The following is a 15,172-nucleotide window of genomic DNA, read 5'->3' as shown; positions in this document are numbered from 1 at the left end:
CACCGTCTTAATCTTGATGGTAACCATTCGACCGATCGTTTTGAGTACTAGCATTTTGTTCTGTGATTTGAGACTTCGAGTAACTTCATATTGTGTACTATGACTTGCGTGTATGGTTGGTAGTTTTGATTTTCGAGTGGTTCGGAATTGATTTGATAGAGTGATTCTCAATTTGGAAGCTTTAAGTTGGAAGAATTTACCAAGGTTTGATTTTTGAGTAAATGACCTCGGAATCGAGATTTGATGAAAGTCCTGAGTTCTAGATAGCTTGGGAGATTTAAAATGTTTAAGAGGATGTTAGCATTATTTTGTATCGCCTGAGTAGGGTGTGTGCTTTAGAGGACACCTTGTATTTTAACTTGCGGATGCTTGACTAGTACTATAGAGATCACATGGTTGGTAGTTGTTAATGTTCACGTTTGCTACTCGGCGAGGAGGATTTAGCAAAGTACGTCTCATGACATAATTGTGTATGAGTGACGTATCCATCATTTGAGTGGGAGAATTAGAGGAGATTGTTGTATTCTTAAGGTTTAGAGACTGGATGTTCTCAGAGGTAGACTATTCCTTAGTTGCACACTGTGAAGGTGAATTAAGGGTTAGACAGCTAATTGTATGTGTTATGGATAAGTCACTGTAGATTTTTGGAAGACTATTTACCTATTTTGGGATGATTGGAACTAATCTGGGGGCCCATTGGCAGGCTAGATGAGAATGTGTATTCTACATCAGATTGGGTAATCTTACTCTTGCGTAGCATTTACTATGGGTATGTTTTCGGGTGAAATGGATGTTATTCATGCCCCGATCTATTTCATATGTTACTCTCTTATTCTATGATGGGTTATGAGACTATTTGACTATTTCACACGCATGATGTGATTCTGTTTAGGCCTTGCGACGATATTTGAGCGAGATGACTCTTGAGATACTGAATTGCTTATTGCACCTTGGTCGTGCTTCTCTTGTCTATGGTATGTTGTGCTATTTGTCTCTCCATGGTTATGATCATGCACTTTGCATGCTTGCTGTTGATACACACGCGTTTGTTGAGTATAAGCATTTGGACTCAACGAGAATCCTCATGTGGATTGATATGTTGGATCGGGTTACGCGTCGCAACGGAGTTATGTTGGAATGTGAATCTTTGTGCTTATCCCATGTGTTTTGCTTCTCCCTTGTGGGATGGGATCATAGCACTGTGCATTTGTGGTTGTATCTATTGAACTTGTTGGATAGTTCTCTTATTTAGTTCTCTTTCCATCTTTAGTTATATTCAAATTGTGGCTTCTTAGGTATAGGGATTGCATTGTGTGGCTCTAGGTGGCATTTGGTGTGGCCTATCGTTCAAGCAGCTTGTACTATGTGAGATGAAGTTATTAGACCTGGAATTAGTGCAATCAGATTTGGATAAGGTATGTTTGGAGAAGAATGTCATTAGTCAGCTTAGAATTTGGCAATGGTTCTTATCGGACGAGAGAGCTCCACGACTTGTTGATTTGATGAGAGATTAGAGTTACTAAACGTTTCTTTTATTATATGCAGTGTTGCGAAGATTTGAAACAAGGTTATATCAGATATAAAGTATATTACCAGTACCAGGTTTGGTAATAGGCAGATTATGTGGTCGGAAGGTATTGCTATGAGTATATGAGCTATGCGGTACATCGTGTGGTTATATCTTGGGAATATAGTTAACTTAATATAGCTTGTTGAGACTCAAAAAATGTGTATATGCAAGATTCAGATCTTATATTAAATTTCAATTATTGAAATTTGGTTCTAAAGTTTATGGGCTAATATTGAAGAAAGAATCTTCAGTCAGGGTTGTGCTAATGGACTTATATGGATTGTGGTTACGTGGGATCACTCGTGGGTATGTGTATGGTGATTTTATACAGTGACTGGATGACTTTGGAATGACTTTGGGACATTCAAGGATGAATGTATGTTTAAGTGAGGGAGAATGTAACGACCTGATCGGTCATTTTGAGTTCTAGTATTTTATTCTGTGATTTGAGACTTCAAGTGGCTTAATATGGTGTACTGTGACTTGCGTGTATGGTTGGTTTTAATTTTTCAGTGGTTCAGAATTAATTTAATAGAGTGATTCTCAATTTGGAAGCTTTAAATTGGAAGAGTTAACCAAGGTTTAAGTTTTGAGTAAATAACCTCAGAATCGGGATTTGATGGCTTTAATAGGTTCGTATGGTAATTTTGGACTTGGACAAATGTTTGAATTTTAATTTGGGTGTTTGTAGGGGATATTGGCTCTATTTGTTAGAAGTTGGTAATTTGAAGAATTTGAAAGATCATAGGTTTGATAGGGAATTGACTTTGATGTTATCAGACTCCTATTGTGGTTTTGAGACCTTGGATAGGTTCATTTGGTTAATTGTAACTTGTGTGCAAAGTTTGGTTATGATCCAAAATGTCTAAGTGTAAAGCGGATGTGTTTGATGAAGTTGTAATGTTGGGAAGCTAAGAGAAGGATTTCGATCTTTGATTCTTGGTTTTGATATTATTTGTGGTGTTTTGAGCCTTTAGATAAGTTTGGATAATGTATTTGGCTTCGTTGGTATGATTGGAGGGGGTCTCGAGGGTCTCAGGTGTGTTTCGGGGTGGTTCCGAACCATTTTAGTGTGTTAAGCATTTCTGGTACTAGTTCTTCGCACATGCAGTATTTGGCTTGCAAGTGCAGATCCACACCTGTGTTGGTTATGGCACTGTGGATGACCGCATCTGCGAGGATTTTGCATAGATGAGGAGTCATAGAAGCAGTATTTTGGTTTGCACATGCGGGGGTGGATATGGCCAGTTGTGCGCACATCTATGCAGGGGTAGGTCGCACCTATGACTTCACAGACGCAGAATATGTCTCACAGAAGCGATGGAAGGATGAAGTGAGGTAGCTCGCAGAAGCAAGATGTTTGGCTGCATATGCGATTTCAATGAAGCGGAGGGTTCTGTTGAAGGTGCTACAGTGCTTGACAACATGTTATATTTTGAGGGTTTGTTCATTCTTGAGTTTTGGAGCTCGATAAGAGGTGAATTGGAGAATATTGTCACTACTACTTTGTGGGTACATAATTTTTACTTGGATTTAATTATATATCTTGTTTCCCCATGGATTTATACACTAAGAACATGAAATTTTGAAGAACAATTTGGGGTTTTTACCTACACTTTAAGAGAGTGTATTTTGGAGATTTGAGTACCGATTTGAACTCAAATTTGGAATCTAATATCATATTTGGATTCGGCAGGTTATAGGTCATCAAGATTTAGTATTGGTTTCGGATACATGCACGCAGACCCGGATTGATTTTCTTGACTTTTTAAAAACATTTCAAAGATCGAAGCTTTATGGATTGTGATTGCTTCCTATAATATTATTTTAATTTCTTGGTTGATGATTGGCTAGAATTTGCGTGATTGAAGCGCTAGAGCGAGGTTTTTACGCAATTTAAGGTTGAAGGCTAACCCGAATGAGATAAGTATCTTTCCTAATTATTTTGAGGAAATAACCTTATTTGTCTAGCTGGAATGTGTGAGAAGCGACGTATATGCGAGGAGACGAGCGTGTATACGATGCCATGCATAATTTATGAGCGGAGTAGTCCTTAGGCTATACCATGCCTTGTTTCAGATACTGTGCTTCCTTCTATCATGCTTATTATGTTTGTACGATTACGTGAATCTCTTGAATCATGCTAGAGATCATGTGTAGGTGTTGATTCCCTGTTTGAGCATGATTTTTACTATTGTACGGTGTATCCGCCTGATCTAAGCTATAGTTGTAGACTTTGCACATACATACACCTTAGCATGCTATTTTCCTCAGTCTATAAGTATGTGATTTGATATATGTTATTTGTATATATGTATTCTTGTATAGGCTTTCCATGTAATGGAATGGATTGACAGCACGTGAGTGATCCATATGGGTTGATTTATTATAGCACGTGAGTTGTCTGTGTAGTGTGTGGATAAGGATCCATCCTCCTAGAGTCACCCTCTCATGTTTCTCTCTTGATAGTGTAAACACAAGTTGTGAGAAGCCGATGGGTATCTGATTGATATAGATTATGAAAAACTGATCAGTAGTTGGACTTTGCATCTCTTCTTTATTTTCAAACTCCTTGAATGTATACATGATTTCTACTAAATATCTTCTATATATGCTAGCTCTAGAATGTGTACATGATTTCTACTAAATATCTTATATATATGCTAGCTCCAGAATGTATACATGTCTTTTATACATATCTTCTCCGTATGCTCCTTTACTTGATAAAATGATTCACGGTACATATCTTCTCTATATGTTAATATGTGTAACTCGACTTATTTATTCATGCATATCTTCGCGATATGCAACTGTTGATGGATTATTTGACATTTCATGCATAGTTTCTCTATATGCAATCGTTGATAGATTATTTGGGGTTCAAATGCACATCCTCTCTATATGCTGAGCTGTAGTCGTTTAAGATACTAGGTCATATCATCTCTATGTCTATTGATGGTCTTACTAATACTTCAGGTTTAGATTTCGATACTGGTGCTTGGTACATATGTACGTTATTGAGATGTACAAATTGTGTAAAATGAGTATCCTTGACCTAAACCTCGTCACTACTTCACCGAGGTTAATCAGGATACTTTCTAAGTACATGGGGTCGGTTGTATTCATACAATACTTCTGCACCTTGTGTGCAGATCTTGGAGCTGAGCTACTGTGGATGACGAAGGCCAGTATTGAAGTTGTACCGGCGATCCAGATTCAAGCTACCGTTTGTTCATGGTAGTTTATGAATCATATTTTTATTTATGTAAATTTTAAACATATATACTATTTTTTTTTGAACCAGAGTTGTATTCTTAATCTTAGTAGCTCATGACCTGTACTACCAGTCCTTGGGATATTGTATGGAGTTCAACCATTTTATTTATTAATTATAGATGATTTTCGTTTGAGTTGTGTCATTGGTTGTTTGGCTTACCTAGCGGATTGGGTTAAATGTCATCATAAATTGGTGGGATTTTGGACCGTGATAGATATGAAGGAAAATATTTTTCTGAAAAATATTTTGTTGAAAAATAAATAATTTTCTTACTTATTTTCTGGTATTTAATTAGGTAGTGAAATATATATATATATATATATATATATATATATATATATATATATATATATATATAGGAGAGGAAAAAACTAAACAAATAAATTGGCTGAAAAAATGCCAGCTCTGAAAATGGAACCTGGGGTAGGGAGTGGGGGTGGTGGGATGGTAAGGGGTGGGCACTACTAAAAAAACAGGAATTAACGACAGATAAATTCTGTAGCTAAACAGAAAAATTTGTCGCTAATCCTATGTAGCGACATATTATCAAGAAATTCTGTTAGCTATGAGCGATTTAGCCATGAAATTTGTAGCTAATTCCACCTTTTATAGTGGGGGTAGGGGTGGAATGAGGGTAGGGTGGGGGTTGGGGGTAGGGCGGGGTGGGGCGAGAATAGGTTAGAATTTTCTTTCAGAAAATAGCTACCATCACTCAACTTTAAATTGTATAACTCAAGCAGGCGTACATTAATCAAAAGTTTCAAGTTTTGAGTTTTGATAATAAAGAAATTTTTTCATAAAGGGCATTTTACTCTCATAATAATTTTACGCATGACTTCAAGTTTGCTAGATTAAAGAATTTCGAATATCGAATGATTAAATAAGAAAATAATTAAATTGATGATATACTCCAGTGGATAAACATATTGTGTTAAGATCATTTACCTTGGAAATTAAATCACGTAATTAGACTATTAGCTTAATTAGTAAAATATCTCAGGTTTAGTACTCTATTTAAAGAAAGAAAGATGATTAATTTTTTCTAAGGAATATGGTTTCCAACAAGCATAACTTTGTAATTATTTGTCTATTCCTTGCTTTTTTCTTTTTTTCTTTTTTCTTTTTGTGGATAGCTTTATGTCATAAATCTATGATTTATGTTTGCATCGCCAATTAACAATGTAATACTTGTAACACAACTCTATTTATGAACGAGAACTTTGTACTCGCTTGTCCCTTTCATGCAATTTAAATAATATCGGAGGCACTAGTTTTTGTACATATATATTTTATATATTAAAATAGTAAAATCTTTTGACTTCACTTTCAGATCAACAAACTTCACTTTCAGATCAACAACATATTTGAGGTTCTATGAAATAGTATTTCAGATCATTTGACAAAAGCAAGCTAAGTATATGCATGTTGAGCAAAAATTTGCACGTCTTCAGAAAATAAGTACCACTCCTTAAGTTGCATATACTTTATATATATGTGACACTACTTTTTTTTAGCTGCTTAAAAAGATTAGTAACTTTTTATATTTAAGAAATTCTTCAACTTAAAATTTTAATTTATCTGTAATAAAATGCTTTTATAACCATATAAAAAGAATGACCATGATGATATCTCAAATCACAATTCCAAAGGTACTTTTAGTCATAATTGTTTTGTTATTTTTTATTTAATTAATTTGGAACAGTGCCGAGTCAACGCTAAAGCAACTACAACAAAAGCTTTAGGCTCCCATATATTTGGGGCCCATCTTTTATTAGTAGTAGGATCTGTGGTAAATTTTCTTTCACAAGTATTTAATATTTTAAGATAAATATTACAAGAATTTTATCAAAAATAAAAAACTATTTAATCATGTGATTAATTAGCTATATTGTAAATTGAAAAAAGAAATTAGAACAAGTTGATTTTAAAAGAATTGTTTAACAACAATATATCTCAAATAGCCAGAAAAATATACTTTAAACGAAAAATATATATGAAAGTTTTTCTCTATTTTTTTTTAAAATGTTTTAAGCCATCAATTTTGTTATGCTGCCTCTGTTTCGTAATTAATCAAACACCATGATAAAATGATGCCTTGCATACTATTCTTTCTAAAGCTTGTTTTTAGCTAATAGTATCGAGCTTTGGCTATAGAGGTGCATGGATCACTGCTTTCTCAAGACCTTTACGAGTCACAAATGCAACACATGCTGAAATAATAACGTTGCTCACTGGCTTACAGATTGCTTACATGAAAAATTTGACATTGTTACTTATTGAAACCGATTCTCAGGTCCCTCATGGATGATCTTCTATCGTCAGAAATACGCCACAAGAAGGGCAATAGTGCGGCTGATGCTCTTGCTAAAGCTGGAAAGGCCAGGGATCCCCTCACTGGATCATCCACTACCCTTTTTGTTCCCCCGACCTTTTACTTTCATGCTTTTTGAACAAGACTTAATAGGGTCTGTTTGCAATTTTACGTTTAGTTCCTATTTGTAATAACGCTTCTTAGTTTTCTTTCAATAAATGCATTTGTTTAAGAATTAATAGGGGCTAGAAACCAACTCCCCATTGCTTAAGAATTAAGATATAGGCAGGTTACAATTCGACCTCTCCTGAAAATTAAAACAGTTTGGGCCACTTGGATTTGACGTCAGTTAATTCGATCATTTGAACTGATCGAAATATCGACCACATGCTTTTATTAGGAGAAATTGACACCATATGACAATACATAAAGATAATTGACAATTTTATGGCTTTACATTAGGTTCGGCAATAGAGGCCCACAAATTTTGGCATTAAATAGCCATATTCCACGAGACACGATTTTATAATTCCCTCAAATGCTGATACACTAGGAAATTCTAAGATGCTGCTCCACACGTCACGCTTACGTGATGTATCCTTTCAGAACAATAACGTATCCAGTCGATCAAATTAACACAAATGCAGAACTCTCATTAAAAATCGAATAGGGTGAATTGGATTTAGAAATCAAAGAACTTACAATAATTATGGCACTTGAATATCAATTTGTAGATTTCAGATCCACATATTAGGGATTTTTCTTCCAGAATAAAATTTTATATTTTGCGTCCAAAGAATTCAATCGCAGAAGGTTTTCAATCTCTATAGTTCAGCAGTACTCTGCAGATTTGACACAACACGATGGACATTGGGATAATAATAACCGATTTGTAGATTATAAAGCTAAAGGCATGATGATTAGTAAGATATAAAGTTTCATGATTTCATCGCTAAAATTTCAAACAATTGATGGTTGACAACACAATTAATTTGGTTGAAATTAAGTATAAGTGTGATGACGATTCATCACCAGTGAAGATATACAATGATATGGGATTGTATGTATATATCGACTTGAAGAAGAAAAATTATACTTTTAACGTGTATCCACTATTTATAACAGTGAAGGAGAGACATATACATCTTATAATTTACGATGTGAATGAGAAAAATTTATCTGCCTGTTTATAACTTATTGACATATATGATATACATAACGGTGATAACAATTCAATTAATTGGGTATGATAACGTAGAGTAACCTGAAGTTGTATTTTTTGACAAAATTCAAATAATAGATGATCCTCTAAATAATACTATTGCGGAAGGTCAAGGACAAAGAGACACCAGTGATTGTCTTGAAAAACTACGCGATTCAAAAAAAAAATCAGTTTAAGGTGGAGCAATTAAGTCCAACAAGATATGAATATATATATATATATATATATATATATATATATATATATATATATAACTTTAATAATTTTATATAATGGTAAAATTATATATATGATTGAGCCACAATACAACAACAACAACAACAACCCAATGAAATCCCACTAGTTGGGTGTGGGGAGGGTAGTGTGTACGCAGACCTTACCCCTACCCCGAAGAGGTAGAGAGACTGTTTTCGAAAGATCCTCGGTTTAAGAGGACAAAAAGACAAAAGGAGACAATATCAATATCACTACAGAAATCATAAAAAAAATAAGAACAACATGAAATCTAGAAGAAATATGCAAAGCAAAAACGATAGCTAGTAAATAGGTCCGGCACTGAAACGCAAAATAGTATGACACGACATTGCCACTAGCTAGGTTAGACAAAAACCCTACCAGACTAGTCTCACAACGGCACGAAGTAAGGCAAGACTCAACTACCTCCTAACCTACAACCCTAATACTCGCCCTCCACATCTTCCTATCAAGTGCCATGTTCTCGAAAATCTAAAGCCTCGCCATGTCCTGCTTGATCACCTCTCCCCAATACTTCTTCGGCCGCCCTCTACCTCTTCTCGTGCCCTCCACAACAAGCCGCTCACACCTTCTTACCGGGGCATCTGACATGCTCGAACCATCTGAACCTCGCTTCCCGCATCTTGTCATCAATGGGAGCCACACGCACCTTCTCCCGATTATCATCATTCCTGATCTTATCCATCCCAGTGTGCCCGCACATCCACCTCAATATCCTCATTTCTTCTACTTTCATCTTCTGGATATGTGAGTTCTTAACAGGCCAACACTCAGCCTCGTACATCATGGTCGGTCTAACCACCGCTTTATAAAACTTACCTTTGAGTATCACTACAAGAAAACGGCCTTTAACGAAAGGAAATTTGGTCCTTAAAGATCAAATTCTGGTCCTAATAGAGCAATTGCGACGGGAAAAAGCAGGTCGCCACCCGTCGTAATAGCTTCCGCCGCTAAAGCTCAACAACGACGGGTTCAGAAACCTGATCGTTAAATATTTTTAGAGACGGGAAAAAAATCTGGTCGTTAAATACCGTTAGAGACTACATATCTCGTCCCAGTAGACAATTAATATATTGTAAAAATATATATTTTTAGCGACCAACCTTCTCCTCCCTAATAGACGATAAATATATTATGAAAAATATATATTTTTCGGTCGTTAACCAGCTTTAGCGACTAATCTTTAATTGATCATAGATTATCTTTTAGAGACGAGCAGCACTAGCCGCTATTTAAAATAATTGTAGTAACTATAACGACCATATTTCTTGTCAAATAGTCCTAAAGCTCGATGTCACAAAACATTAATTTTTATCAATAAATGTCAAATTGCTATATAAAAAGTTATTAATTACAATGTTAACATCCCATGAAATATTTGCTCAACACCTTAACAAAAGAACTTTGCTAACATACTGAGCTAGACTATGAAATCATATTTTACATAACATTCCTAGCAAAATAATAATGAGCTTGTGTTTCTTCTAAATTTGTATCTTGGCTTGTAGCTTCAATCTTCAAAATGTGTAAGTACAAAATTTTAAAAAGACGATAAATAACTATTGTTAAAATAATATATATAAATTTACACTAGAAATGGTTAAACCACTTACCCCAAAAGCAGTCTAAATTCATCAGGTGTTATCCAACAACATTAACAAGGCTACAAGAATATAGGAAAATTAATTAGAAAAGTTTTGGAACGGTAAATTAAACTTCGGTTCGATAAAAGAAGAGGAGAAAGTTTATTTTGTTATTTTGTATACGTCCAGCTGCTTTCACCAGAACATATCATGTGTCGCGGCAAGTGCAACTAATTGAATATTTTCTCCTTCTTCCTTCTTATTTTGCTATGTATGTTTTTTTGCCTTTTCCAAAGTCAAAGTCTACATTCTTCATCGAAATTTGCTGGAATTGGAAATTTAGGCTCTTAGAGTAACAAATCACACATGAAACTTGAAACAAGAAACAATTAATTATTTGTACATGAACCTACTCAAGGACTTAAAATCAATGGCAGAAGCAAAAAAGGCAGACGAAGTAATTGCAATTCAAAAATATTTGCTTAATTATATTACTGCTATATACACTTGTAGGGAAGAATTCTGAGGCATGATGTGTCTTAGTTTTTCTCTAGACATCTTATGGTGGAAAACATTATATAATCATTTTTACAATAAGGTAAAAAATTAAAGTAGGTGTATAGTTTGAGAGATACACGCAGAAGGTAGTTTCTATGCAAGCTAGCTATTTATCCTAACATTCCTGATAATGAAAGAATATCATGGTAAGGCAGTGAAACTTCCATGATATATAACTGGTATGACACAAATTATCAAAAAATATATCAAATAATTTCTTCTGTGAACATAGAACATATTACGATACTTAGCTAACCTCTTTTTACCACTAAGAACATTACATTTCAATAGGATCATTAACAGAATATGAAATTTTATAAACCCAAATTGGATTATGTGTTTTATCTAGTACACATCTACTTGATTGATGTGTACTAGATAAAACACATAATGACTATATAAAAATCAAACTGTACTAGATAAAACATTATGTGTTTTATCTAGTACACATAATGTTTTATCCAGTTTTGCCTCTTAAGATAATGGAACCAGAACAATTCTCCTCTCGGTCAACCTCGAGTTACTTCGAGTCAACCAGAACTTCGAGTTACTGGAAGGATATGAAAGGAACAACAAAATCCAGTCAACCTCTTTTAGTTTTCATAACTATTACTCCTTTGTAAAAGAAGCTGCAATTCATGAACACTTGATCAACTTACAAAAACTATAAGAACAAGACCTCTGGCATTTGCCGGAAAGTTTTGTGCCAGTTACTTTGCCGCAAGAAATTGCAAATTTGCTTTGAACTTTACGAGATTACTCATCTATTCCCCTCTTATCTTACATTATCTTTATGTAAGAAGGTGAAGAGCTTCCCCACTTCAAATTCCTTTAGAATAGTATTTTCAACGTAGCTGGTCTAGTTAGTACTACTACGAATGAGAATCAGTCTCAGAATCACAAAACATGGCAAAGTTAATTCAGAAATATCCTTAAGCACAGTACAATTTACATTGCCTAAGCATATATAGTACCATAGAATGCAGGGGAGTTTGAAGGGGATTTTCCTCCACCAAACATGACAGATAAACAGGAGTATAAAACTCGTAGTTTACTCGCTAGTGTCATCAGTCACTGGACGAGCCTTTCTATTTGTACTAGTTGATGCGTCTGCCCATATTTTTAATTTGAAGGAATATAAATTCATGAATGCAACAGAAATAGCAATAAGACAAAAATGACTATATAAAAATCAACAAAAAAATAAAAAAGCAGAGTATATTGTTACTAACTTGGTCAGCAGACAAAAATAGTGATCATTCAGTTGAAACGAGCGATGTCGTAGGTGAGACATGTGATTGTTGAGCAGCAAAGAATTCCTTTATTTTCTTCATTTCTTTCATCTCATCTTCTAAGGTAGACAAGCGATCATGTAAGGATTTGTTTTCCTCACTCAAAGATTTGTTTTCCTCTCTAGTTGAACGTAGAGCGGACAGTAATTCAGCCTTTGAAAAAGTGCCACATTTCAAGTCTTTCGCCGTTACTCCACCCCAAAGCCAAATACATGGCTATGAGTTTGAGGTCCACAATATTTTTCTACTATCTCTATTCTAGGTAGAGATGGATCCGATTGAACCATTTCTTCAATCTGAGCCTACAAAACATACGAAGAAATATTTTATACCAGAATCCATATCATTTTAATTAATTTACATATTTAATTTACCAAACATACATATTTTTCAATTGCTTCAGGTTCAACAAGCTTGTTCAACAGTTTGGAGGTGCTAACCTTTCTAGAAAAGGACATTTCTGTTATCATATGTTGATTTTGCTTCAACTACTAACACACAAGGTTTTCCAGCACCATACTAATAAACGGCAAAAATGAGCACAACCTCAATAGCACTGTTCAAACTAAATTACAATAATGCACTGTTCAAACTAAATTAATTGCACTGTTCAATTATGCACTGTTAAAACTAAATTAATTGCTGATTTTAATTTGATTAAAAACTTTCAATAATGGAAGCATGTCGCAACTGTACCTCAATAGCTGCCCACATATGATTCAACTTTTCTTGCTTAATATCATTCCACGATGATACTCCCAGCGGACACATATTGCGGTCATGAACTATTCTGCCCAAGTGCCTCGAAAACAGTTTGTTATTTGTTCCAACCGTTCGATTGTTATAAAAGGTTACTTTCAGTTTTTGTCCAACTTCAAGTGATGCAACTTCTTTGCACTTGTTCCTACCTCGAACTCTTTTTACCTTTTCGGGATTAGATGAACCTACAGTTGCATAAGTTTATAAAAACTATAGCAACAAAATTTAGTTCTACAAATTAATAACACATGAATTCAAAATGTCATACCTGTTTCAACTGTTTGGGAGTGTTTCAAAATGGAGGCAATAAAATATTTGTTTGCATATGCTCTTTCTCAAGAACCAAGGAGTTTTTATCCATTGTTGGCATTTCTTGATTAGAAGACATGGTAAAATTCGATCTTGTGCCTTTAGAAGGAGTTTGCATATGTTGATTAGCATAAACTGCATTCTTATGGAAAGATGCCACCTCATTTTCAGAAATTCCTAAAAAGGAGCACAAAGATCTAGGCGTTTGCTCCTGTTCCTTCCTTATAGCACCTGGACCCAAGAAATCATATTAGCAAAAAATATGGCATTTAATTTCAGTTATATATGCAATTAAACAGGTATTAAATCTATTTTATCTTTTAATTTGCGAAATCAAAATGTCAATTTTATCCCAAAATCTGTCCATGGATGGGTTCGGCATCAAAATGAAGAGTCCCGGTAACTTACGGTAGAAGGAAGAATATGAAAAATCAGCTGATTGAATTCCTCTTGGCAAACCTTGTTTTCTGATCTTGTTCAATATTTTGGTGCTTCAGAACTTCTATAGTTACTATTTGCAGTCAAAGCTGTGTTGTTTGGCAAATATCAAGGGACAATTTCACTTGCAAAAGGTGATTATAGAAGTGGAAAACAAAAAACCTCTAGCTAGTTATATCAAGTATAGATTTGATAAACACCTTCCTTATTACTTTTCTCTTTACAGGTTTGCTATTCTTTCTTCTGCAGTGTAGTGAAATAGTTCCATTTATTATTCTTTTTCTTATAAAAGGTGGGGAACAGAGATTGCATAACAATAAACATTTAACCAAAATATTGAACTGAATAAAGACAAGTTGAAAATGAACTTTTTTCTCATTTTTAATTTCAGATTTGAAAAAACTTATTTGTTTCAACTTTTTGGGTGTATTGCTTAACTTGATCAGTTGGGTGTATTGCTTAACTTGATCAGTAGATGGAGGCAATGGAATATCAATTTGCATATAGTCTTTCTCATGAACGATGGGTTTTTTATGTTTCATTCCTCGACTAGCAGATATGGTAGAGTTTTTAAGCCCTTCTCCTCGTTCCTTCCCTATAGAACCTGGCAAAAAGAAATCAGATTATTAACACTTAAGCATTTAAATTCAGTTATGCAAATTAAAAATATTAGATTTAAAAAATCTTACTCGTTTCAATTGTTTGGATGTAGTGCTTAACTAGATCACTAGATTGAGGAAATAAAATCTTAGTTGGCATATTCTCTTTCTAAACCAAAGATCTACGTCCTCGTCCTCGTCCTTGTCCCTTTCTTATAGAACCTGGCGCAATGAATGCATATTTGGCAGCAGTCTTTATAGTTGATCCCACCTCATTTTTAATCTTTGATGGTTTCATGTTGAACTTGCAAAGAGCCAAAAGTAAAAAAACAATTAAGAGAAAATGTGTGACAATATAATATTAAAAGAAATCATGCCATCAGAATATTTGACCATGAATATACCAATATCCTCAATGTATATAAGATCCACATAATCAATTTATTTTTTCAATAAAGTAAGGTTAAGATGATGTTTTCATCATAAGAAAAAAGAAGGTTATCTCGAACAATAGCAGTAACATTGTTCTCGTTATTTTTAACTTTCTTTCCTTCTCTAGTGTCTTGCTTCAATTTGTGGCAGAACCTTTTGATATGTCCTTTCTTGCCATACCAGTTGCACGTAATATTATGGTACTTGGACCTTGGCTTACTTATGCTTTTATCTCTATTCCTCGAACCTCTTGTTCTATCTCTCCCCCGGTCTTCTGTAACAAGATATCTGCTTGTGAGGATGAACCCTGAGATTTTCTCCTTACTTCCTCGTTCGACATACTACTCTTGGCATATTCCATGGTCACCTTACCACTAGGAGCTGATTTTGTCAAAGAAACATGAAGAGTTTTCCAAGAGTCTTGCAGAATATTAAGAAGCGAAAGTCCTTGTATCTTATCATCAAAATTAACTCCCTTTCCGGACAGCTGATCAAGGACACCCTGAAAATCCTTCATATGATCGAAGATAGGACTGACCTTCTTGTATTTAAAGGTCATCAATTACT

The 15,172-nt window shown here is 34.6% G+C and overlaps 2 long non-coding RNA genes across 2 annotated transcripts; both read right to left on the bottom strand.

Annotated features, from left to right (window-relative positions):
* Positions 1-9,929: 9,929 nt before the first annotated feature.
* Positions 9,930-12,747, bottom strand: LOC138896846 (uncharacterized). The gene is made up of 2 exons (XR_011410269.1): positions 12,009-12,747; positions 9,930-10,298 (listed from the first exon to the last, which is right to left on the bottom strand). It is a non-coding gene; the product is annotated as an uncharacterized lncRNA (long non-coding RNA).
* A 17-nt stretch (positions 12,748-12,764) lies between these two features.
* LOC104098514 (uncharacterized) lies at positions 12,765-13,406 on the bottom strand. The gene is made up of 2 exons (XR_011410268.1): positions 13,096-13,406; positions 12,765-13,012 (listed from the first exon to the last, which is right to left on the bottom strand). It is a non-coding gene; the product is annotated as an uncharacterized lncRNA (long non-coding RNA).
* Between the last annotated feature and the right edge of the window lie 1,766 nt (positions 13,407-15,172).

This window comes from Nicotiana tomentosiformis, chromosome 8 (genome assembly GCF_000390325.3).
Source record: "Nicotiana tomentosiformis chromosome 8, ASM39032v3, whole genome shotgun sequence".
NCBI classification, from domain to species: Eukaryota; Viridiplantae; Streptophyta; class Magnoliopsida; order Solanales; family Solanaceae; genus Nicotiana; species Nicotiana tomentosiformis.
Note: the sequence above shows the minus strand (reverse complement) of the source record. Positions and strands in the feature narration are given on the sequence as shown.